Source organism: Canis lupus, chromosome 23 (assembly GCF_003254725.2).
Source record: "Canis lupus dingo isolate Sandy chromosome 23, ASM325472v2, whole genome shotgun sequence".
Lineage (NCBI taxonomy): Eukaryota > Metazoa > Chordata > Mammalia > Carnivora > Canidae > Canis > Canis lupus.
The window spans coordinates 30033476-30060981 of record NC_064265.1 but is presented as its reverse complement, the minus strand read 5'-3'; the positions used below and the strand labels follow the sequence as shown (position 1 = coordinate 30060981).

The 27506-nt window shown below is 37.8% G+C and overlaps 1 protein-coding gene across 14 annotated transcripts in view; it reads right to left on the bottom strand.

Annotated features, from left to right (window-relative positions):
* Positions 1-27506, bottom strand: part of TMEM108 (transmembrane protein 108) — a 343659-nt gene that overhangs the window by 308237 nt on the left and 7916 nt on the right. For 2 of the 14 annotated variants that reach the window (XM_049099814.1, XM_049099815.1), the window contains exon 5: positions 12597-12680. The exons of the other annotated variants lie outside the window; for them this stretch is intronic. The gene's annotated coding sequence lies outside the window, so the exon portion shown is untranslated. The remainder of the gene's footprint in view (positions 1-12596; positions 12681-27506) is intronic. 14 annotated transcript variants of the gene reach the window in all.

Genomic DNA, 27506 nt, shown 5'->3' with positions numbered 1-27506 from the left:
CAATTATCACCAATCAGTAATCAAAATCAGTAATCAAAAAACTCCCAACAAAAAAAGTCCAGTATCAAATGGCTTCACAGATGAATTCTACCAAAAATTTGAAAAATTAATATCTATCCTTCTCAAACTATTCCAAAATGTAGAAGAGGGAGGAAAACATCCAAATTCATTCTATGAAGCTAGCATTACCATGATACCAAAGATAAAAACACCACAAAAAAGATAACTACAGACTAATATCTCTGATGAAGATAAATGCAGAAATCCTCAACAAAAATACTAGCAAATCATATCTAACAATACATTAAAAAAAAAAACCTATGCACCATGATCAAGTGGGATTTATTCCTAGGATGCAAGTGTGGTTCAATATTTGCAAACCAACATAATACATCACATCAACAAGAAAAAGGATAAAAACCATATGTTCATCTCAATAGATGCAGAAAAAGCATTTAGCAAAGTACAACATCCATTCTTAAAAACCCTCAACAAAGTAAATTTAGAGGGAACATAACTCAAAATAATACAGGCCACATATGAAGAAAACCAAAGCTAACATTATGCTCATTGGTGAAAAACAAAGCTCTTCCTCTAAGAGCAAGAAAAGACAAGAATGTCCTCTCTTTTATTCAACATAATACTGCAAGTCCTAGCCACAGCAATTAGACACAAAAAGAGAATAGAAGGATTCAAATCAGTAAGGAAAGAGTAAATCTTTCACTAATTGCAGATGACATATTACACATAGAAAACCCTAAAGAGCCCATAAAAAACTACCAGAACTGATAAATGTGAAGTCATAGGATAATCTATAGAAATCCATATTTCTATACACTAATTCTATACAATAATGTATACACTAATTCTGTATATTAATAATGTATACACTAATAATCAACAGCAGAAAGAGAAATTAAGAAAACAATCCCATTTACAATTGCACCAAAACTATAAAATACCTAGGAATAAACTTAATCAAAGAGGTAAAAGACCTGTACTCTGAAAACTATAAAACACTGATAAAAGAAACCAAAGGCAACACAAAAAAAAATATAAAGACATTCCAAGCTCATGAGTTGGAAGGACAAATATTGGTAAAATGTCTATATTACCCAAAACAATCTACAGATTTAATGCAATCTCTATCAAAATATCAATACCATTTTACAGAATTAGAACAAACAATGCTAAAATTAATATGGAACCATAAAAGACCCTGAATAGACAAAGCAATCTTGAAAAAGAAGAACAAAACTGGAAATATCACAATTCCAGACTTCAAGTTTTATTACAAACCTGTAGTAATCAAAACAGCATGGCACTGGCACAAAAACAGACACATAGGTTAAAAGAATAGAGCACCCAGAAATAAACCCACAATTATATAGATAGTCTTCAACAAAGGATGCAAGAATATGCAATGGGAAAAAGACAGTTTCTTCAACAAGTGGGAAAACTGGATAGCTATATGCAACATAATAAAACTGGACTACTTTCTTACACCATACACAAAAATAAACTAAAAATGGATTAAAGACCTAAATGTGGGACCCAAAACCATAAAAATCCTACAAGAGAACACAGATAGTAATGTCTCTGACATCAACCGTAACATTTTTCTAGATATATCTCCTGAGGCAAAGGAAACAAAAGCAAAGATAAAATTATTGAGACTACAAAATAAAAAGCTTCTGCAAAGAAAATATCAACTGAACAAAAAGCAACCTAATGATGGGAGAAGATATTTGCAAGACACATGCAATAGGGGTTAATATTCAAAATATGCAAAAACTTACATACCACCACCAAAAAAAAAAAAATCCAAAAATAAAAAGTGGACAGAAGACATGAATAGACATTTCTCCAAAGATGACCTACAGACAGCCAATAAACATGAGAAGATGCTCAACATCATTCATCATCAGGGAAATGCAAATCAAAACCACAATGAGCTATCACCTCACATTCTGTCAGAATGGCTAAAATGAACACCACAGGAAATAATATACGTTGACAAGCATGTAGAGAAAAAGGAGCCCTCTTGCATTCTTGGTTGGAATGCAAACTGCTGTAGCATCTTTGGAAAACAGAGTGGAGGTTCCTCAAAAAATTAAAAGTTGAACTACTTATGATCTCGCAATCACATTACTGCTATTTACCCAAAGGATACAAGAATACTAACTGAAAGGGATACTTGCACCCCTATGTTTACAGCAGCATTATTTATAATAGTCAAGATATGGAAGCAGCCCAAGTGTCTTTCAATTGGTGAGTGGGTAAAATGTGGTATATGTGTACAACAGAATATTTTTCAGCCATAAAAAAGAATGAAGTCTTGCCATTTGCAATGACATGGATGGAGCTAGAGAGTATAATGCTAAGTGAAATAAGTCAAAGACAAATACCATATGATTTTACTTATATGTGGAATTTAAAAAACAAAACAAACAAGCAAAGGGGAAAAAATGAGAGATAAATCAAGAAACAGACTTCTAACTCTAGAGACCAGATGGTTACCAGAGGGGATGAGGGGAATGGATTAAATAGAGGACGGGGATTAAGGAATACACTTGTAATGAACACAAGGTGATACATGGAAGTTTTGAATCACTATATTATTCCCCTTAAAACTATTATTACATTGTATATTAACTAACTAGTATTAAAAACAAAAAAGTGGGCGGCTCCAGTGGTGCAGCGGTTTAGTGCCACCTGCAGCCTGGGGTGTGATCTGGAGACCCGGGATCAAGTCCCACATCAGGCTGATCAAATCCCACATTGGGCTCCCTGCATGGAGCCTGCTTCTCCCTCTGCCTGTCTCTCCCTCTCTCTCTCTCTCTCTCTGAATAAATAAAATCTTTTAAAAAATAAATAAAAACAAAAAAGTGATTATCAGCCTTGATTTGATATTTTGCTGATGAGTTTTTAAATACAGGCTTATTTGCTCTCTTGAAAACCCTTAAATAGAGCTTCTGGTTTCTGGTCAGCATGTAATGAGCTTGGAAGTCATCACCCCCATCCTCTCAAGGAAAAAGCTGAACGAACTCTTCCCGAAAATCAACAACTCTTCCTTAGCTCTATCAGAGAGCTGAGGTCACAGGGCAAACTACTGCCCCCCAAAATCGGAGATGGACAAGTAGATGAAGCAAAGCACAACTTACTGGAACAGATACCTACAAGCAGAGGTAGGTACCTACCACCTCCAGTGGGTAACCAGTACCAAGGTAATAAACTGAAACTGTAATTCTTAGGGGCTCAGTGTAGTGGTTTCCTGGGGCTAGAAGCAGGAATTGACTACAAATGGACATAAGGTATCTTTTATGAGGTAACTGCAATGTTCTGAAGCTGGATTGTAGAGATGTTTGCACAATTCTGTAAATTTACTAAATATTAATGAAGTGTTTCTTAAACTGGTGATTTTTATAACATGTGAATTCTCTATCAATAAACTGTATTCTTTAAAAACTGATGTTATAAAAGACACAGAAAGGCTATATGACTATTCTAGAGAAAAGAAACTAAAAAGACAAAAGTGAATACAATAAGTGACCCTAGACTGGAAGAAAAAACCATGCTGTAAAAAATACTATGTCAATGGAATGTGGACAGTATATTAAAGTATTTTATCAATGTTAAATTTATCAAGGTTGGTAAAGTACTGTGGTCATGTATGAGAATATCCTTAGTCATAGGAAATATACTAAAGTGTTAAAGAACCATGAGATACATACCTTATCTCAAATGGTTGCAGAAAAAACTATATATACACATCTATATACAGTGGATTGGGGGTAGAGTGGGGGAGAAAGCACGTGAACATGAGCATGCAAATGGGACAAAGTGCCAACAATAAATAAACCTGGATAATGGGTATGAGTGTTTTCTGCAGTATATTTCAGCTTTTCTATAAGTTTGAAATTATTTCCAAAAAAAAAGGGGGGGGGCAGGGGGAGTGTAATTCCTACTGAGCACCTTTTGTACATAAGGCATTGTATAAAGCACTGGTAACACAGAAGACAAATTTGTGAGCTCCTGCCTTCAAGGAGATTAGACCTTGCATTAGTTGGCTGCCTATGTCTCCACTTCCTGGATGGGAGTTCCCTGAGGGCAGTAAATATTGAATCAATTTTTAAAAAGGGCAATAGAACAGAGTTGCTACCATAGCCTGGTTCCCATGCACTCATCTCCAATTCAGAACACAATTCATTTCTGATGACAAGTGGCTGTTAGGTGAACAAGAATCAGAAAGTATTCATTGCACAGTTTATTGTAGTCAGATCAACAGAAAGATTATTCTGTGGGTTGCCTGCCAGGATGTGGACATGGCTTTATGATAGAGAATAAGTCCTTATAATGAAATGTTATAATGGTATTTAAATCAGGCTCTCTCTTCCTAATAAACATTCTTCAGGTTTATTTTGTTGTGGTTGTTTTATATCTGTATTCATATCACTTTCTCATAAATTGCATCACAGTTCTAAGCCCTTTCCAGAGACAAATCCACTTTAAATTTCCTCAGCACAGATGCAAGGAGAGGGAAGCAGTGGTAGTAGGTGCACCACAGTTCTACAACTGCCCAGGCTGAGGTGACTGACATCTTGCTGACGCCAGTCTTATGCTATCTGCTCACTTGTTTAAGCCCACTTCTCCCAAGACAGTAGACCTCCCAGAGGACAAGTAAAATGTCACACACTCTGGGCACTTAAAGGGTCTCTGTGAATCTGTAACAGGCTATCAAAATGGCTCAAGCACCTGAAAGGAGGTGTGAGGAGGTTGGCAGGTACTTATGACATTTATTATACTGGTGGTGTCACTCAATGCCCTCAGAAAGCAGCACTTAGTTAGGTATGATCGGTGGTGCTGAGCCAAAAGGAAGAATGGGCAAAAACGCATCAGCGGGCTTTTACAGAAAAATAAGTTTAGAAAGACATGTTACATGTAGAAGGTGCTAGCATCAATCTAAGAGAAACCTATTATTCTGGATGAGGAACATCTACCAGGTTTGTGTGTAAAAACAGGATGTAGTAAATCAACAAATTCAAGAGAAGATCTACAGGTACACAGAACAGTGGAAAAGTAGATGAAGAATGTATACATTCTCTGGAACGTAAGACTGAGGTCAATTACACAGCTAGACTTTAACCAAAGACTAGACAGACCATGTACCACTCCTGGCTACAGGCATGATGTGGTAAAGGCAAAGTCATAAAAGGAGGAAGCCACAATCCAGGGTGGGATATCTTGTGTTCTCACTATTTTCACCTTAAAAGCAGGCTAGAGGGGAGTTTAGGCAATAAAGAATTAAATATGGAGGGGGAAGGGCTTGGATTATAAGTAAAAAGGATTTAACTAAATTGGACCTTTAGTTTCTTGAGAAACTAGTTGATCTAAATAAATAAATTCTGCAGATACATGTTGCCTTAACCATTTCCTCACACCATTGCTAAAATGAAGGAAAGTCTTTAGGGAATAAGATAAATGCCCCTCTCCCTTTTTAAAGGAGAGCCAACTTGGGGCTTGAACTCATGACCCTGAGATCAAGACCTGAGCTGAGATCACGAATTGGATGCTTAACCAACTGAGACACTCAGGTGCTCCTGCCCTTATTTTATTAGCTAGACATGTCACTTCATTTATTTAAAAAACAATTGCTTCTTCCTATATGAAGACCCAATGACAAACTAAAAGTCAACTAGTGACTTAGTAAAGTCCCATTAAGAAAGTAATCCAGGGCCAATGAAATCAGTTTACAATGAAGAATGGCATGATGCTCATTGTAAGGAAACTTTATTCCTAGTGAAGTCTTCTAAACTAGAGCTGTCAGCTACATGCTCACAAAGACGTGAAACGTGTATCAACTCACCACTCCATTAGTGGTGACATATTTAGGGAAGAGAAGTCATTCAAGGTCTCTTACAACCTGGCAAAGGCTTTCCCTCTCAATTCACCTCTCAGCCCTCCTCTGTTCTATCCAAACAGGTCTATACCATTTTGTCCTGTTTGAAATATTTTCCCCATTCCCTGTTTTTTAACTTCTGCCCATCCTTCCAGGTCCATATTGAATGTGACAGCTGCCCAAGAAGCCTTTCCTGACTGCTCCCATCCACAGTGATCTCTTCATTTTCTGAACCTCTAATGTACGTTTTCTTTGTACACAAAATTGCAGTTAGTCTTATCAATTTTCTTATGTTTTACCACCCAGATAATCGTCAACTGGAAAGTAAGAACCTCACCTTGTATTCTCTTAGAGAACAAGTGTACCAAATGTCTATAATTTTGTGGTTCTTTGAAGATGCTTCCTGTCCCTCAATCCATTCTTCACATATCAGCAAGTTATCTTAAATTTTCAACTAGATCATGTCACTCTCCTCCAGCCTTTCAAACCTTTCACCAGCTTTACACTGCACTTAAGCATGAATCCATACTGAGAAGGTTCTACATGATCTAGCTGTTTCTGAATCTCTACAACAGTCTTACAATACTCCAAACCAGCACCTGCCTTCCAGCAGTACCTGCCTTCTTACAATTCCTAAACATGCTGGGTTTTATCCTGCCTTCAAGTTCCTTGCGTGTTTCTTTTTTGCCCGAAATTTTATCCCCTTTCTTCTCCCTATCCTGCCCCAAACATATTAGTCACATATTAGTCACATAAAGTCACAACCCTTTCCCATTCATGTCTCAACTAAATCCACCTGCTTGAGAAGCCTGACATACATTTCTCACGTTACTCTCTATCTCAACACCTTATGTTTTCCTTCATAGCACTTTATTAATTTATTTACAGCCTTACTGGCCCTCACTCTCAAAAGACATAAGGCCTCTGGGAGCAAAGAACATATCTTGGCATAGACTAGGTATGCTACCAAGTAATTATATGCCGAATTAATTGAGAAAAGCACAACTGAAGACATTTGTGTTTTTTTTTTTTTAATATATTCTTTTAAGATTTTATTTATTTATTCATGAGAGACACACACAGAGAGAGAGAGAGGCAGAGACACAGGCAGAGGTAGAAGCAGGCCCCATGCAGGGAGCCCGACGTGGGACTAGATCCTGGGTCTCTAGGATCAGGCCCTGGGCTGAAGGCGGCGCTAAACCGCTGAGCCACCTGGGCTGCCCCAACTGAAGACATTTGAAAGCATGTTCTAAATTCTCAATCTAAGCAGGTGATGTAGCACATGAATGTTAGTAATTCAGAGAACTAAAGCAGGCAGGACACAGTGAAGCTTTGGCTAGTGTGAAGGAAAACTTCAGGGACTAAAGAGAAGTTGTCTAGAAGGGCCTGGTAGACCAGATAAATAGGATTTCACCTCTGGTGCCAGGCTTCTTGTCTGGCAGTACCTTTATGAAGAATGCATCAATCACTTCACCTAATGGGCAAATATTACAAAGTCAAATAATACTAAGTATTATGAGGATAATAAGAGCTTCCCTTACACCAGTGGGAGCATAAAATGGTATAACCATTTTGGAAAACAATCTGGGATTACCCAATGAAGCTGAATATTCACAATCCCTATGACATTACATTTAATAATTATGTAGCCTAGAGAAAGTGTTACACATGTATCTGTATAAGGCATACATAAGGGAGACATGAACCAAGAGTTGTAAACAGGAACATTGCTAGCACTTTTATGAGGAAATGGATAAATACTACACAGTCACGTAAGTAAAAATGAATTAACTATGGTACAAACTTCAACACAGGGAAATGTCAACAATGCTAAGCACAAGCAAAGATCACACAAAAACACATATTATGGTTTCATTTTTTTTTTTTTTGCTTAAAATATGTAAACAGATGTGAAAACTTAAACAGTAAGGCATAACTGCAAAGTTGGAGATACTAGTTACATCCAGTAAGAGAAAAGAAGGGGAATGTAATTGGAGACAAGCACAAGGGGACTTCAAAAGAAGTGGTAATGTTCTTTTTTTTAAGCTAGGTAAAGAGTACACTGAGGTACATATTTTATTCTTCTTACCTTACATATACAGGATATCTATTCTGTGTATATTAATTCTTTTGAAAAAAATTAAACACTGATCAAACTATATAAGGGGCAGGAGATAAACTGTTCTTATACTCAAAATATTATGTAATGGAGCAGAGATCTCTTCAAAATGGCTGCTATAAACCCAAAGCCATCTAAGTGTCCTCTCAAAAGCAAGACTATCGGTTCCCATAACCTGCAATTTTCTTAGCTTCATTCAACATTTTGTTGCCCTTTTTTTCCTTCTTTCGCTCTTAAAATTTAACTTGTTATATGTTGTACATCTTGGTAAACCACTAAATCCTTTCTAAAACAAGATCTGGTAAAAAATAAATGAGATACACGTTAGAAAAATATGGTAATACAAAACAGAATGAAGAGATCATCCTGTAACCAAGCACATACAATACTGAATGGGCTCACATAGAAACAGGAATGAAACTGGTGGCTATCCCACATAGAAACAGGAATGAAACTGGTGGCTATCCCAGTATATCATCGATTATATTTCAAGCTACAGGAAAGTCCTTACTTCACAGAAAAGACAAGTTTAATTAACGAAAATTCAGTGAGGAGTATCATGCTTGGACCGCCATAGTAAGGTAACTGGAGTTTAAGTACATGTGAAAATTATGGTCACAACAAAAACTCACAGAAACCACACTAATGAAGAAGAGTAGGTTTTCATTGCTATTATGGTTTTCAATCCTTACGCTTAACTTAGAGAATATATTTATGCACTACAAAAGAACCTCCAGAACAGTCTATTCCCTTGTTTACAGAACCAAAATTGCCCTGCATTAATGACCCTACAATTACATTGAAATATTCAGATGTGTGATCCCACCCACGTTAAGCCTTGAAAGAAGCTGAACTATGTAGAAATAAGTATGTGCTGGTATTACAATTTTCATTTTAAAATTATATTTTTATTTCTAGAATGCTACGTACAAATACTCATAACCACATGAATGCCATATGGACAAAACCCTCACTTTAAAAATTTGCTCAGTTGTGAATAAAACAACTTGTTAGCATCAAGATTGAGGAGCTATCAATTAATTGTATCATAGAAGCTCTTCATTAAGGAATATGCACCCTAAGGTGGGGTCCTTTCACTTTTTTAAGAACAAATTTGTTTTTGGAGCATGAAAAAAAAAATAAAACTTGGTTTCTTCTGTACTAACTAGAGCTTAAAATGTCAAAACTAGGTCAGTGGTAGATAGATCAGGCTTAATCCACCAGGAGATGTCACATTTCCCATCATGAGCTCTCTCATTTTATGATTCCTAAGACATGTTTTTCTTAAACACGGTTGTTTCCTCTGTGAGGCAAAAGATTAAAAAGCTGGCAAAGTATAACTACATTTACAGTAAACTTACTGTATCCACCATAGCTGAGAAAGGCAACATTCTGGCTAATTAAAAATGTTAGCTAAGACTTAGGCTGTCTCTGTGTATCCAAGTTATCTCCTATGTCACTGCACATCTGTGTGTCTTCCTATATACTTGTACGTATCCTTATACACACCCAAGCACTTGGATTGCTGGCACCCAATTAGAAAATACACAGTATTAAGAAAAATTACACTGATCACAATTTAATTCATTCAACAAATATACACTACATTCATTTATATTCAAGGATCATATCACTATGGCTTTGGCATCTAGGACATCTCAAAGGGTGAGATCATTTCCCCAAAGTCATTGTGCAAGACATAAAAGACCTGGTTCTGCCCTCTAAAAGTTTATAGCTTGGCAGGGATCTGACTTAACTTTGTTATTTCAGACTTTCAGGGTCTTGCAGGGACTGCACTATGACCACGACTATATTGCAGATGTGATGAAGTGTCAATGCAAAGTTGGGGGGGTGGTGGAATGCCAGTAAATCACCTTTAGCTGTGCTTTTTTTTTTTTTTTAAGATTTTATTTATTTATTCATGACAGAGAGAGAGAGAGAGAGAGAGAGACAGGCAGAGGGAGAAGCAGGCTCCATGCAGGGAGCCTGATGTGGGACTCGATCCCAGGTCTCCAGGATCAGGCCCTGGCTGAAGGCGGCGCTAAACCGCTGAGCCACCGGGGCTGCCCTAGTTGTGCTTATTGTTTACATACTGTGTGATTTGTAGGATAGATTTCTTTGTAAGAAAAGAAAGGGTACCTTTAAAACCACAATTTCATCAGTGTTATCTTCCCCTGCTTCACTCCATCTCTGAAACTTCTAGGAAAAAAAAGGGGGGAGTTTCTTCTCTAACCAACCTTTATATTGACATTTGTTCCTTTTGTTTTGAAAATTCTGATTCATATATGAGAAGTTCCCTTACACATAAAATAGACATTTAGAAGTGAAATGTTAAAACTCTTCAAATGTTTCATGAAATGTCATTTCTGTATGATATTCTTGTCAAGGTAGCAGGATTCCAGAAAGAGAAATTGTAATTAAATTTGCTCCCTTTGGCAAATCTTTTTTGGATCTCTTTATACAGTGTGTTTAGGGCTCAAGACTGTGACACAGAGAAGACAGACACTAAAGACTCTAGCATCTGTCCACAGGGACAGTAAGGACTTACCAAGAGTTCATTCTGAATTTCAAATACAGTGCTCAAAAAAAGTTAAACACAAATTAACTTCTCCAAAATAGATCATTTAAAGGTCAATTCATACATTTAGTTTCCTTTGGCCTATCCTCTGGGATCCCTTCTGGATTGCCCAGAAGCTAGAACTGAAGGCCATTTAGGTTGGTAGAAGTGATTCCTAGTCTAAAATGACCAAATGCCTTCTTGTAGATAGTATCGTAAGTGAGCTGGGCCCTGTAGATGTTCTGCCCTCAGACTGGCATACATTGCAGCTTTCATCTATCCAGACAAGAAGTAAAACAGATGGATAAGTGGGAAGGAAAGGAGCAAGAAATGAAGGAGGGCTGCTCATCAAGCACAAAGTAATTAGCAGAAATATGCCACAGTCCAAGGGATGCAGTCTCTGTGGTGAATTATGTAAAGTGATTCACAAAGTTGAATAAAGCAGGAGAGCCTTCCATGACCCTCTTTTGTTCTTTATAACTCCCTGGGCAGGGCTAAGGATGAGCCCTGAGTGCTTGAAATTAAAACAGTCCCCTCCCTAGCTGGGGTTAAGTGAGAGCCCTATTCGCTCAGTGTTAAGACTACTCAATCAAGAGTCTGGAGATCCAAAACCTTGAGTGCTCCCATATCCACACTGCCTGCCTCCCAGCCCACTTCCTGTGCTTATAGCCTTGGGGATATTAAGACTAATTTCATCACACCTTTTATCTCCTGTTAACATCAGACACTGTGAGAAAGCCAGATCATTTCTCATTCCTCCAAATTTCATGGCCATATAACCTCTTTCATTCATTTTCTTGACCCTATCTCTTTACCACTCCCAGTGCCTGAAGCCCCTTTCCTGTGCCTCTGGAACTCACAGGCAGCCATCAGCAAGATCCCTTATATCTTTGGCCTCCCCTCTGAATGCTCCATCTTCCTACTCTAACTGTAAACTGGCTGTTCCCTGAGGGCACTACTCTCCCCTCCCCCACCTTCTTAAGTGGTAACTATTTCACCCAACATTCCTTAATCACAGGGATTAGAAGTGGGGTGGGTGTCCTTATTGCTTCTCTTTACATCTAGACCATTGTCCCTTTCTTTTCACATAAATGCTGAGCTTTGAGTCACACAAAATCAGACTACCATCTACTCTTCCTCATTCAGGAAAGACCTGGGTTCCTGGCTCCCCATCAATGCCCATCACTACTGTGGCCATGATTCCAGGTGAACTCAAAAGCCACACAGAAATCCAGTACTCTGGCTTCTCAGTCTTTGTCCTCCACCCTTACTCCAAGGTCAGATACCAATTTTAACTGCAATTCCTCCATATTGTTTTCTAACCACCACCATTTCCTGTGTCAGTTCTCCACCTCTGGTACCCCAACTTCACTGAGACCAACTTCAGGGATTGCAGTGAGACCTGCAAGCCATTGATCCTACCACTTTCTATTGTCCCTCTATCTCCCCACGTCTGGCCTCAACTCCTTAACCAGTTTAAATTCCAGTCAATTGTTATGACAACTCCCTTTCTGAGTGAGGAAGGAGTATACCCTGAACCACCTCCCACTCTCATGTGGACCTGCCTACTTGGTAAAACTACAACCTGGTTAACTTCATCCCTCCATTTATGCACATATAGGCCTAGAGAGAAGATATAAGTCCAACTCGTTGAATGCTCTCACTCTAAATCTGTGACCTCCAGTAAACCTCTACCTACCATTCCCCAGGCAATTGGCAAAAGTCCTCTAAAGTGTTGTCTCCAATCTATCTTCTCCCATTCTCTCTTGAATCCATAGAAGCTTGATAAATCTTTGTAGCAATGAACTGGCATTAAATTATATCACCAGACTTTAGATGGAAATTTAAATCTGTGAAAGTAAATTTTATATGTGATTTATTTCAAGTTTCTAAGTGGGTACATATCCTGTTAGGTTTCTGAATATTTCCCTTAGCACTTCTTGTGATAAAACTAAAAGCAGAAAATGGATGGCAGAGTACATTAAGATTTAAGTTCACTAACCAACTTCCTTTAAACCCACCCTGATTCCTTAGATCAAGAGCTCCTATCCTTCTGGCCAAAAGAATGTCCATTAGCTGCAGGCAGATGTTTTTATTCTCTGAGCCTAAAAAAAAAAAAAAAATTAAGACAATTTTAAATGAAATGTTAATGGAGAATATAATTATCAAAAACTCTCAAAAAATTTGATGCCTATGTTTTGTGCATCATCAGGTCAACAGGCTATGATTTTCCAACATCAAAAAATAATGTGACAATTCTAGAGGAAAACATCCATATCAGGAATTTTTTAAAAAATGGATTAAAGAATAAGTACTTATTTCATTTGCGATGGGACCTTTTCTTCTAGAAAATACATTCTGACTTTCCAGTACTGCCACAGAAAAGACTCTATGTTCATGCTACCACACTTAAATTGCAGGTGTTTAAAACACCTAATGAACTGCCAATGAAAGAAACTGCTAGCTCCTTTTAAAAGAAAGTGCCAAAACTGTTAGCAACACTCAGTTGAATGGTTCTGTAAGTCCATAAAACTATGCCAAAATACTTCCTTCAATGTGAAGCACTGATGGATTTTCCTTTCATATTTGGGTAAACTCTCAAGGTAAATGATATATTTGAATATACATGCCATCATAAAAAGCTGCCTAGGAACCCCTCTGGCACTGTTAATGGTAATGCAAACTAGTACAGTTGCTCTGAACAACAATACAGAAGTCCCTCAAAAAAACTAAAAATAGAATTACCCTACGATCCAGCAATTGCATTACTAGGTACCCAAAAAAGTACAAAAATACAGATTCAAAGGGGTATATGCACTCTGACATTTATAGCAGTATTATCAACAACAGCCAGACTATAGAAGAGTCCAAATGTCCATCAACTGATGGATAAAGATGTGAGATACACACACACACACGTGTACACATACATACACACACAAACGGAATTTCAGTTATCAAAAAGAATGAAATCTTTGCCATTTGCAATAATGTGGATGGAGCTAGAATGTATTACGTTAAGCAAAATAAGTTAATCAAAGAAAAGAAATACCATATGATTTCATTCATAGGTGGAATTTAAGAAACAGAACAGATGAACATATGGAAAGAAGTAAAAGGCGAGAGGGAAACAAACTTTAAGAGACTGTTAATGATAGAGAACAAATTGGGGTTGATGGATGGAGGTGGTTGGGGGATGGGCTAGATGGGTGATAGGTATTAAAAAGGGCACTTGTGATAAGCACTGGGTGTTGTATATAAGTGATGAATCACTGTATTCTACTTCTGAAACCAATATGGCACTGCATGTTAACTAAATAAAATTTAAATAAAAATTAAAAAAATAAAAAACCACCCTAGGAAGGCACTTACATATTCCATGTCACAAAACTGCACACCTTATGCTATATGTTGGCAAATTGAACTCCAATAAAAAAAAATTTTTTTTTAAAAAACGCACACCTACTTGAAACCCAATTGCCTTTAAATTTTTCTAGACTTTAAGCTCCTAGGAAACAAAGATATTCCTCTGTATTCCTATTACCTAGTATAGTATTGCATACACAGTCTAACTTAACGGATGTTCTATAAAAACAACATCCAGTCCTTTTTACCCATTTAATATGCTGCCTTACTTAGATGGTGTGGCAAACAACACTTGATCTGTAAGGCAAAGCATGTTTTAAATATGATTTTTAAGGATGAGATGCGCTTATTGCACATTCAAATTATACAGCAAGATACCAAAACAAAAACAAAAATCAACTTGGAAAAAAGACACTGCTAGGATTTTATAGAACATTCTTTGTGTGTTCACACATACACATATATGCATTTACAATTTCGTATAAATGGGTTATCTATGTTTCCTGTGATCAGAATTGTTTTAACTTACTAATGTGTCATGGATGCCTCTCCATAAAAACAAAGAACTACCACATCATTTTTAATGGTTGTACAGTATTCCGTAGACATGTACCATTATTTAATGTTGTCTCCTACTAATGGATATTTAGGTTATTTTTAGTTTTACTTTACCAAACTGCAATGGGCATCTCTATGTATCTTGTAACAGCTGTGCAATTGTTTTCTCTAGACAAATTCTAGAAGTTGAATTGCTAGATCAAAGTGTAAGCACATTTTACATTTTTATGTGTTTCCAAACTGTGTCCCAGAAAGGTTACAACACCACAGACCCAACCAACCATAGTGCTCCAGAAGTCCCCACACTCACCAACACCATTATGTCCAACTTCATAATCACTGCCAGTTTGATTTCTACTTTCATGTTAGGAATATCAATAAACATGCTCTACCTATTTTGCAATTACTCATATCTTTGAATCTTGTTTATAGTGATTTTCATTGTAAGTTTTAAATTGTTGTAAAACTTAGCAATTTTTAATAGTTTGATTTTCATGACATATAAGATTCCATCAATCCAAACTTTTTAAAATTATCAGTATTTTCTGCTGATATTATTCTTAACCTTTCTATCATCAGAAACCCCTTTGGAAAAAAAAAAAAAAAAAAAGAAACCCCTTTGAGCATCTGATAAACCAGAATCACCCACAAAAAAATGCCCTCAACTGTAAACATTTTGCAGACAATTTCACACAGTTCAAGAATTCATGAAGTAGATGTACCATCTTGCTCAAATCACATTTTCTGTATCTATTATGCTTCTCTGTAAACTAATGTAGAATAAAATATTTCTCAATCATAGAACAATCTGTACAAGTGTGATGCAGAATACCTACTACGTCCACAGGTTAAGCAGGTTCCCTTATTTATAGCTCCTATTCAAGGACTCTATCCCCACTGTCTGATTCCTCTTCCCATGTACATTACATGAATAATTTGTGAGTAAATATGTAGAGAGAAGTTCTCTTCGGTTTTTGCCCACTGGCATTTCTGGCCAGGCCTACATATGTGAAGAGGTCTGAGGAGTTAGGAAAAAATGAAAAGGAATTCCTTTACCATTCTCTATCCTCTGTGCTCATCTCAGAGAACCCTCTTGAGTTTATTCTGAATTTTTATATTTTTTATTAAAGTTCTTACTTGCTTATCACTATGTTCTGGCCACTTACAATTTCTATAAATCCTAAGTCGTTCATTTTTATCACTCTGTAGGACAGTTTAAAATAAAACTCCAATGAGTTAGGGGAAATTGAAAAAAATGTAAAACTCATGAAGGCCATAAACTACATACAGTGTCAAGAGAAACTAACGGGGGGGGGGGGGGGGCAATAACTATTTCAGAAGAAGATAAGGGACTAAATAAAACATAGTATACGGCTTCATAATTTCCAAATTTCTCATTATCAAGTATCATTAGTAAATACACTATCAAAATGTAAGCTATTCGTGTAATAGCTAAGCTACGGAACCCAATGAAACTCAAGATGATACTTTAACAATGAATGTCTCCATAGCATTCTCACAAAATTCAGGAGGAGGGTAGAAATCTAGGTTACAGGCCAAGCTCTGGTACACATGAGCTACACATTTCCCTTGTTCTGGGTTAAAAATTCGCAGATTAAACACTGAATCCTAATAAAAGCTTCCTTGGCCCTAAGGCAGCTCTGCATCATGGGCTTCTGTAGCTCTCAGTGTCTAAAGCTCTAACACTTTTATTTGTTTAGTGCCTATCCTCTCCAGTTGATGGTAAGCTCCATGCCTATATTCAACTAAGATCTGCTGCTCCTTACACTGTGCCTGGTGCAGTAGGGAGGGAAGGGGAGATGAAGAAACTGAATCAATAAACTGACCATAAAAAATGAGGTGGTAAACCAGAAGACCTTAGGGTGTGCTTGGATGCTAATGTATTAAGGGCATTTCTTCCTCTTGAATTTTATAAATGCTTGGGTTTAATTAGGTTAATACATTTATGGATCACCTAATTTGAATAGAGTCTTATGCTTTGTCTACAGGGAAAAAAAAGCGTGGCCAAGAATACATGGAATTAGGTCTTGTCCCTGCCCTTCAAAGAAATGGGTCTGGCTAGAAAAAAAATGCATAAAACAACTAGAACAAAGGAACAGAACTTTAATAAAAATAATGACTTTACCAGAGAGATGGAGAACCAGTAACAGAGTAAGTAATCTGAGCAAGAGGAGTTGGGATGACTTTCAATTATGAGAATGCACCACACAGAGGTGTGTGTGCTGACTCTTCTGTAGCCACATGGACCAAGTAATAAGACCTGAAAGAAAAGAACCTAGGCCTCTTCTATTTCCTGGTAGTGAAAAGTAAAAGAATTCTGATAAATCAAAAGTAGGGCTCGTTCATGTTCCTAAGATTGCAGGGTTGCAAGAAAGGAAAAGGTAAGATTTAGCTCAACAGATAAAAATCAGGTATGGTTGAATCAGTCCTACTACAGACTGCTTTGCAAGTGGTTATTGAATAGAAATATAGGAATGGTACATAAGCAAAGGTAAAGGGAATGAGTAACACAGACTACATAAAGAAGCTATTAATGCACTGAAACCTCCCCATTTTAACCTCCTGCTATGTGCTTCCCACAATGCAGGCAATATAAATAATGCAAAGAGAAATAGATGACATGACCCCTGCTTAAAAAGCCTTATTATCTAATTACAGAGACAAATAATTGAGGGGAAAACTAAAGTAAGTAACAAAATCTCCCAGTCACAAAAATATGGTCTAAACTAGAATAACCAAAAATACCAAATCTAGATAAACAAAAAGACTTGCAGATTTGTGAAATGGACCTTTGTCTTGGCACTTCTCTTGTTTTTGGACCCCTCAGGAGCATTCTTCCTCCATTTCTTCCACCCTGGGAAAGAGGGCTGGTAGGCAAAAGAGAATAGCCACAACACTTAGCAGCCTGCCTTACAGCCAAATAAGAGGAAGGGAACCTCAAACAGACAAGATGTAGCAGCAAGCACATATCTGACTGCAGTGATTCCAAGATACAAGACAAGACACAAGCCCTTTTTCCTTCCACAGGAGCAAACCCTCAGAGGGACTGTCAATTCTTCCTAGACAGAGCCTGATCCCATCAGCTCTTCTTCCTAAATTCTGAGGGAAGAGGGGAGAGCTTCCAGGAACAGCAGAAAGTTCTGATTAGCTCACAGGGCAAGAAACAGAGAGGTTTATTTAAAACTGAAGGTAGTGTAGGATATCTGACCTAACACAAATCAACAAAGCAGCCATGTATTTGAGCTTATAAACATCTCTCCTTCCATTTGCTTTTCTTATCCTGCTGCCCATAGTTTAAAAAAAATCCAACTTGCTCAGGGGTTGTATTTCTTGCTTCCTCCAACTATATTTCTGTGAGGAAGAGCACATGGCCGAGGCCCTGGTGTCTCCCTGCTTTTCAGAAGGATTAACAAGCAACTAAGTGCAAAGCAGTTACACAGTATAGTGTTCCCACTCACCCTCCCTTCTCCTCTGAAACACATGTAAATATGGGTCCTCCCTCCATCAGTACCTATGGAGTGAAAATGTCAAGGGGCTCCATATGTCTTCAAAGAAGTTACACTAATCTTTCTGATTATGAGGAAAAATATTTGTCTTAATCCTTCTTCATAAGAGGGACCTGGGAAGAATGTAATACATCTTTCTATATCACAAATATTTTTGTGGCTTTTTATATATTTCCTTCAAAAGTCTGAGGAAAAAAGAAGCAAAACCACTGGTAAGATTCCTTTTTAGCAATATACACTAATAACCAAAGAATGCAGAAGAATCCAAGCAGCTGCATTCCTGTCTCTAACCAAAAAACTGAAGAGTACAAAAAAGGGACAAAATTAATTCAACTCACATCTATATGAAATTACAGCCCATTTTAATAACTTAAAAAAACAATAGATCAAACTAGAAAAGCAATAAAAGCATTTAAATTACTCTTACCTTGAGTAGAAAAAAAATTAAGCCTTATTTTGTGCATGAAACAGTAAGAATAATGGTGAAAATGGAAGAGAAAAAGAGGCAGGAGGAGTTAGATTTTATGAAATCACAATTTACACACCTAACATATGGCTTAAACCATTTGAACAAAAGGTAGAAAATCATAATTTAAATAGAATGAACAAAAGGAACATTGATATGCTTGCAGCTCCAGTCAAAGGGCAGGGCTGCCAGGAGAGCATTGCTATCATTTGAAAACACTGGCAGGCTTATTAATGCTAACATGTTATAATTGAGAATCAATACAATGCAGAATCTGCTTAAATGAACTCCAACAGTTTGTCCAAACAATCCTGTTAATGTCATGTTGCATTTTATTAAATGATGTTTGGAATAAAAGCCTGTTGTTTGGGCTTTAGAAAACTTTGCTTTCAATAGGTATACTTTACTTTACAATGACAGCTATAATCATAGCATCTGGGATCTATGATAAATCTCACTACATATGAGTGGAAACAAATGTGAAGAAAATTAATCTCTTATCAAGGTCATGTAGAGTGACCTTAAAGTTGCTGTCAATTTCTGATGTGGGCAGATAGGCTAGAACATCATGAAGGTCCATGAACATCATTTTTTACAATCCCAGGGGAGGAAGGAGATCTATCTTTAGGTGCTTGCTGACAGGGCTAGGAGTACTGCGGCCTTTATCAAAGATTTAGTTAGAGAAGGCATGGAAATGGCAGGTATGGCTAATCAAGAATTGTGATGCAGACCAGCTTGGCTTGCTGATAACTTAATCAGCAAGTGCATACAATGAGCCTACATGCAGAACTCTGTGCTAGAAAGGCAGAAAAGAGAGCGCAGGTGGAAAAGCACCCCAAGTACCATGCTCACAATCATAATATAGAGTGGTATTATGAATCTTATCCTAAAAGATAATTGAGGCTGACAGAAATCAAATATTTTGGCACAAGTCACATTTCTAAAAGCTGATATAGACTGGATGGAAATGCAGATCCAGCTACTAGGCCAAGAGTGTATCAATACTATGAAACCAAATGCTCACTGAAGAGAAAAAAGGGCATTCTATGCAGAGGGGAGAGAATGGGATAAGACCAATTTAGGAGAAGTTTATGCATACAAAGAGTAGAAAGAAAAAGTTGGAGTCAGACTGTGGATGGCCTTTATGCCTAGTTAAGAAGCACCTTGTCCTGCAGCCAGCTGGGAACCACAGAACTTCGGAAATAAGAAAAATCTAAGAAAGAGGAGAAAAGAAACTTAATCTAAACAAGGCATTAGGAAAAGGCATTTGGAGAAACATCAGAAAGAAAAACTTAAAATCAAGCACTGTACTTTGGTCTCTCCAAGTAAAAACCTAATCTAAGTTGGCTTTACTGACGCCAATAATTAAAAATTTCAGTGATCCAGTAAGTCTTCTTTCCAATAGAAAAGAGACAGCTTTTGTTAGTTAAGAGAAACAGATGCCTACCTGCCTTCTTCCTTGCACACAAAGCCTCCCCTAAGGGGGCTGATAAAGAATGGGTCACATTTAAGGACACTACTTCAGTCACAGCAACACTGCTTGGAAAGGTGAAGGCCAAGATGTACTGATGCGCTCAGGAGGCAAAGGGTAGAGAAGGATCAAACACCCCTTCCTGGGGCTCACAGGAAGGACAGGGAAGTTCACCCAGGCTAGAAGTTTCTGCCCTGCCCTCAAGCATCTGCACCCAGATTCCTTATCCCTGTAGTAGGACAAAATCTCAGGACTTGGGATCCTGGCTCTCAGCCATCTTTCAGAACCTCTTTACACCAGATGTCTTTACTGTTGCTATAGAATCTTTATGGAGGGGCTACAAATTCATTCATGATTCTATCAGAATTTAGTTTTATTTTTGTAAAAAAAATCGCATATGCACAAATTTGAGTTACTTTAGCTTATACTATAAAATTAGTACCTTTTAAAATTATATTTTAATCTGGCAAAACGTGGTTATCTAATATAAATCTTCCTGTTTAGAAAAAAAATATGGGTATATGTTAAACCTCACTGGATACAATTCTTTTTCCCTTCTCCTTTCTATTAAAAAAAAAAATTCAATAGAGAGGATGGAAAGGATCTTCACAGAGTTAGAAGAGGAGAAATTGCAGCAAATGATTCATCTTTAGTCTTTTTATCTCAGTAGTCAGCAGCTGGGTGAGAAACCTGATCCCGATCACCCTTTAATAATAGACTATATTCTTTCCTCAATCAGCAGTTGCAGAAGCCCTGCTGAACTCCCCTTCTGCCGCTTTCAACAAAAGTTGTCTCTAAGGAAATACTGATTGTCCATATGTGGCACCACTGTGCTTCTAGCTAGCATGGGAGCCTTAAATGAATTCCATGAACCAATGGTCTGTTTGCGCTGCCAGAGATCACACCACTCACAGCTGTAGGGATCCATGGAGCCTGGCCCTTCATTATTACCCTGTCACAGAATTATCAGTAAGGACAGAGCCTTCTGCGATATGAGAATCCATTACCTTGTAAAGTCACGATCATTGGTTCAAATGAAATTAACTCCCCAAGATCAGGGGTAAACGCATAAAATAAAACTGTAACACAAAACATTAAGTCTACTTTGTAAGGCACAGTAATCCCCAAAATGACAACATCTATATGGAATTTATTTTTAGAGTCATAAGCCAAGTTATTTTCCTTTGTAGAACTGGAATCTTACAAACCCAGCTGTTGAACAACATTTGTCAAAGATGTCAAAACGTCTTTCAACACTTAGACAGGCACCTAGCTATTATTCCTGTGCGTTTGACAAATGCAAAAAATAAGATATCCATATGGAAAATATAACTCTTCATTTTCCAATCTAGCCCAGCAATTTCCCTATTGGGATGCAGCCAATCCTCCTCAAAAAATGGATTCAGACTTTTTTCACAATTGCTACTGAACATGTAGGCTTCTCAAATAATCTTCCAATTCTTTATTATACACATAACCCTCAAATACTATTTATACTGATTCAAATACTATTTATACTGATTTAAAAATTCAGGGTCCAAATGCTAGAGAGCTCATGTTGTTTCAATCTATACCCCACCACTGCTCCTTTCTAGAGAAACTACCAGAACCATAATCATTACTGAGGCAAGCAACCCAGACCACACCTGTTTGGACCAAGAGAGGGCATGAGTACCCTCTAAGATTTCTGGTAAAATAGCTTTGACTAGTAGGGATGATAGTTTCTACAAAACTATCCTATTCCTTTTCTTCCTGATCTGTACACAGACCACTAGATAGGTTGTGGGGACAAAAAGGAAAAGCAGCAACAGGAGTACATGAGGAAAGAAGCCAAAATGGAAATAATGTGACCTGTTAATGGTCAAAAAGAATATAGATTGACCAACCACTGGTAGTACAGGCACATCCTGGAGCTGCAACAGATCGGGAACAATCTTCCTAGTCCTGAATTAGGTCCTCTCTGAGTTCTGACCAGACTATACCCCCTTCTCATTCTTAAAGGCCCCTGGAATTCTTCCCAACTTGGTACATGTCTAACATTGTTTTATTTTCCCATGCATCCTTTTTCTCTTTATAATACATTCTTATATCTCCTGTCTGATAGTCTACATATAACCTCACAAATTTAGAGGCTACTTTGCAATATTTGCAATCAGTGAAAGAAAGAAAATGGCTAACAAAACCTGTCTCCCTTGGATTGCCTTTTAATTGCCCTTGTATTTTTTTCTGCTGCCACATGTAGACCACAATTTATTTTCAAGTAGAAGATTTATAGTGAGTTGAGAATGAAAACCTGGCATCCTAAAGAGCTTCAGTAGTCTCTCCATCTTCTGTGGCACTGACAGATTCCCCTGTGTGACTTCTGAGTTGATTCCAAGGCTCAGGGGTCAATTTTTACATTGGCAAAACCTGACTCTTCCAATCCCTATAGAATAAAATTGGCTACCAAAGCTATTCCAGCACTGGGAAAAGGTCAGGTTTTACAAAAAATTAGCGAGCCAGCCCCCACTAAACTCTTGTACCTTCCCCAACTAATTACTCCTCCCTCCTCAAAAAGATACCACTCATCTCACTAGCAGCCAGTTATTTTCAATCATAGATATTTGGAAATGGGGGTAGAGTGGAGGGATATGTTGGTTGATTCAATGACTTGGTTAAATATGAGTATTTAGTGACCTGGATACTAAACACTGTATGATGCACATAAATGGACAGAAAAGTTCTATACAACAATGAATCATTCTATCAAAATGCTAATAGCACTTCCCTTGAGAAGCGCAACATTTGGGGCTGACAAAAGCAGGAAAGGAAGGCACACTGAAGACCGGATGGCAATAAGAGAACAAGCAATGCATTCTATCAGAAGTGAAGCAGTCAAGTAAAGGCTAAGGATCAATCTCAGCCCCTGCAGACCCCTTTGCCTCACTTCCAACAACGCCCATGACACACAGACTCCCTACTCTCACATTCTCTACCACACAAAACAATCTTGGGCTCAGTTAGATTTAAATTACATCTTTTTAAAAACTGTCTTTATTTTCACATCTTTTCATTTGTCCTAATTATGATAGTTTCTGAGCAACTAATATTGGTAATAGATAATATCACTGAAAATTATTCCACATTACTAAAGGGCTTTATTACTAAATTTGTGCTATAATGTCTGTTGAAAAATTTGCTTTAGAAACTAATTTTTTTTAAATTTAAAAATATAAAAAAATAAAAATAAAAAAAAGGGGATCCCTGGGTGGCGCAGCAGGTTGGCGCCTGCCTTTGGCCCAGGGCGCAATCCTGGAGACCCGGGATCGAATCCCACGTCGGGCTCCCGGTGCATGGAGCCTGCTTCTCCCTCTGCCTATGTCTCTGCCTCTCTCTCTCTCTCTCTCTGTGTGACTATCATAAATAAATAAAAATTAAAAAAAAATAAAAATAAAAATAAAAAATAAAAAAATAAAAACTAATTTTTCAGAGCATAACTCCTTAGAGGTTAAGCTTATGAATTACTACCATCTTACAAAACACTTTCTTGAGCCAAGCCAGGGCTAGGCAGAAGGAAAGGTGAAAATTTTCTTGCCACCTCTCCCAGACTCTTTGTTAAGCTGTAGGCAGAATCAAAAGAGACATCCTGCACAAACAAGCTTTACCACTGAGGGTCAGGCTGTGGAGAGACCAAATGAAAAGAGACAGCTCAGAAACCTTGGATTAAAGGGCAAAGTCCAATATGCAATTCAGTTTTAAATGAGGCAAGGTCTTGAGATAACAAGAGCATACTATCACTAAAAATAAGAGTTTCCAACAAATAGGGTCCTTACTGACTAAAGACCAGTAGAAATTCCTGGGACTATGAACATGTTCTGTGTCTGCACTGTCCAATATGGTATCCACTAACTACAAGAGGCTATGGAGCACTTGAAATGTGGTTAGTACAAATGAAGGACTGATTTTTAATTTAATATTAATAAAAATAGATACCTGAGGCTAGTGGATACTATATTGAACAAGGTAGGAAAAGGCTTAGACTATGACGTGGGAATGATCTAAGAGGTTATCACATGCAAAAAAAAAAAAAAAATCTTACACTCTTCTGACCACCTGGAAAAATACTTTCTCAGCGTCCTCCCTGCCATCACAAACCACAAGAGCAGTGCTTTTCAAATTATAGCATCCATCAGAATCACCTGGAAGTCTTACTGTAAATTTTGTGGGCATCTCTAACAATTGTGGGGACCAGAAATACAGCAAGGCTGAATCAAACCTGCCAGAACAGTTCACATCTAATTTCTGCATTGGCCTTGTCTCAGAGTCAAAATGAGGCTTTCTATTAAAATAATGTAATTGCTTCAGGTCTAGGTGAGGGTTACCATCTCTTTCACCATTCCAACACTGAGTTCTAAAAGAGTAGCAAAAGAACACATGTTATATTAAAACCTTTTATCACTCAAAAGGCATATGTTTAAAGATAAACCCTTCCCATATTCTCGAAGAGAAACAGAAATAAAAAGGTTCTAGAATAAAAACATTTCTCCAAACATTCTGTGGTCTTTATTGTATTCCCCACAAAATCTGTTTTTAGGATCAGCAGTCATTTGGGAGGGTATATTTCTTTTCAGGGTTACTTTTTTAAAAAATTTAAATTCAAGTTAGTTAACATATGGTGCAGTACTGGTTTAAGAAATAAAATATAATGATTCATCACTTACATCTAACACCCAGGGCTCATCATCCTCCTTATTGTCCATCAACCATTTATCCCATTCTCCCACTCACCTCCCCTCCAGCAACCCTCAGTTTATGCTCTATAGTTAAAGAGTTTTTTACGTTTTGCCTCCGTTTTTAATCTTATTTTTCCTTCCCTTCCCTATGTTCATCTGTTTTAAAATTCACGAGTGAAATCATAGGGTATTTGTCTTTCTCTTGTTTTGCTTAGCATAATATACTCTAGTTCCATCCATGTTGTTGCAAATGGCAATACTTTTTGATGGCAGAGTAATACTCCATGGTGTGGGTGTATACATACATCTTCATCATCCATTCATCAGTCACTGGACATTTGGGCTCTTTCCCTAATTTGACTGTTGTTGATAATGCTGCTATAAACATTGGGGTGCATATGCCCCTTCAAATTAGCATTTTTGTACCCTTTGGATAAATACCTAGTAGTACAATTGCTAGGTCATAGGGTAGTTGTATTTTTAACTTTTTGAGGAACCTCCATACTGTCTTCTACAGTGGCTGCACCAGTTTGCATTCCCACTAATAGTGCAAAGTGGTCCCCTTTCTCTGCATCCTCATCAACATCTGCTGTTTCCTGAGTTGTTCATTTTAGACATTCTGGCAGGTGTGAGGTAATATCTCATTATGGTTTTGATTTGTATTTCCTTTTAGGGTTAACTCCTTTATGTTCTTTGGTCTACTTATACACGAGTCTTTTTTTTTAAAGATTTTATTTATTTATTCATGAGAGACAGAGACAGAGAGAGACAGGCAGAGACACAGGCAGAGCTGGAGAAGCAGGCTCCATGCAAACAGTCCGATGTGTGACTTGATCCGGGAACTCTAGTATCATACCCTGAGCCAAAGGCAGACACTCAATTGCTGAGCCACCCAGGGATTCCTACATGAGTAATTTTAACATTAAGAGACCACCCCATCAAGAATAATTCCTTAGATGTGGTATACGTACACATATGCACACACACACAAAATGGAATATCACAGCCATAAGAAAAAAATCTTGCCATTCATGACAATATGACAACCTAGTAGGTATTATGTTAATAAGCAAAATACATCAGACTGAGAACAACAAATACTCTATGATTTCACTTATGTGGGAATCTAAAAAACAAAACAAATGAATAGACAAAGTAGAATCAGACCTGTAAATACAGAGAAAAAACTGCCAGAGGGGAAGGATAGAGGAGGATGGGCTTAAATAGGTGAAGGGGAGAGGGAGATACAGGCTTCCAGTTATAGAAGGAGTAAGTCGTGGGAATAAAATACACAGCATAGGGAATATAGTCAATGCTATAATAATAGCATTGTATGGTGACAGATGGTAGCTACATTTGTGGTGAGCATAGCAGAACATATAAAGAAGCTGAACCAATATGTTGTACACCTGAAACTAACACAACATTTTGTGTCAACTATACTTAAATTTAAAAAAAAAATTTATAAAACAATTTCCTTGACTTTTCTTCTCAACCTTCTTTCTGCCCCCTTCACTCCCCCCTTTCTTAACTTTCCAAATGAAAGCCCTCATTCAGAATATATTGCTACAATGAATAAGGGCATGAAGCTTTCAAATAAAATCAGAATCAGTACTGTTCATTATTTCCCCCGCCACTAATGCTTTGCCCTTCTTCAAACTTCCAATATTTCTCAGTTAATACTTTTACAAGAGTGATCCTTGGGTCCTGGAAATTTGGGGAAACAGTGTTTCTTCACATTATAGAGCCCCCATGTAGTCATACAGTACTATGTACATCACTTCCTTAGGGGCTGAGTTATTAATCCGGTGTTTCTTTTGCAGGTAGGGAAACTATCAAAGTTAGGCTAAATGGTTAAAATGCAGTCCCAGAAAAACTCAGACCAAGATTCAATCCCTTCAGCAGTATTACTTCAGCAATGGTTCTCAACCAGGCAATTTCCTACTCCCAGGGCACATTTGGCTTTGTCTGAAATCGTTTTTTGACTGTGGGGAGTGCTACTGGAATCTAATGGGTAGAAGCCAAGGACCCTACCAAACATGCTACAATGCACAGGACAGCTCCCACCATGAAGAAGTGCCTGGCTCAGAATGTCAACAGTACTCAGCTCCTCTGGCAATTCTAGCATTACTTTCTTTGGCCCCCTAATGAATAAAGAATGGTTCCCTCTACAATTTGATCCTTGTACAGTATTTACACCGAAACTTGCCGTCAAGTGCCATTTCTGGCATTCTGTACTTTTTAGTTACTTTAAAAATACAAGATACAGGGGGATCCCTGGGTGGCTCAGCGGTTTAGCACCTGCCTTTGGCCCAGGGCGCGATCCTGGAGTCCCGGGATCAAGTCCCACATCGGGCTCCCGGCATGGAGCCTGCTTCTCCCTCCTCCTGTGTCTCTGCCTCTCTCTCTCTCGTAAATAAATAAATAAATCTTTAAAAAAAAAAATACAAGATACATGGGAGCCATAGAGGAAAGTGAAGACAGCTAGTAAAAGCTGGTTTCTTTCCTTTAATGAGAAAACCTAGCAAAGACTGGGTTTTTGCAATAGCAACCTCCAGGCCCTGAGCTGTGGTCTGTATCTGGCTGCTCACCTGGACTCTTCGGGTGTTGACGAGCTTTGCAGCTGCCTTTTCTCTGCTTTGCTTATCTCTAAGCATGTGCATCACTCCAGAGCAGTAATGATGTATGCTTATGGGAATCTCCAGAGATCTACAGCCCTTAATTGTCTATTCTGTTCAGTAAATTGTACTCATTACCAAGCCATGTGAGCCACTGAAGGATATCAGCCTTTCTTGGGTACCCTCTGTATGAGTCTGAGTAATGGGATATTA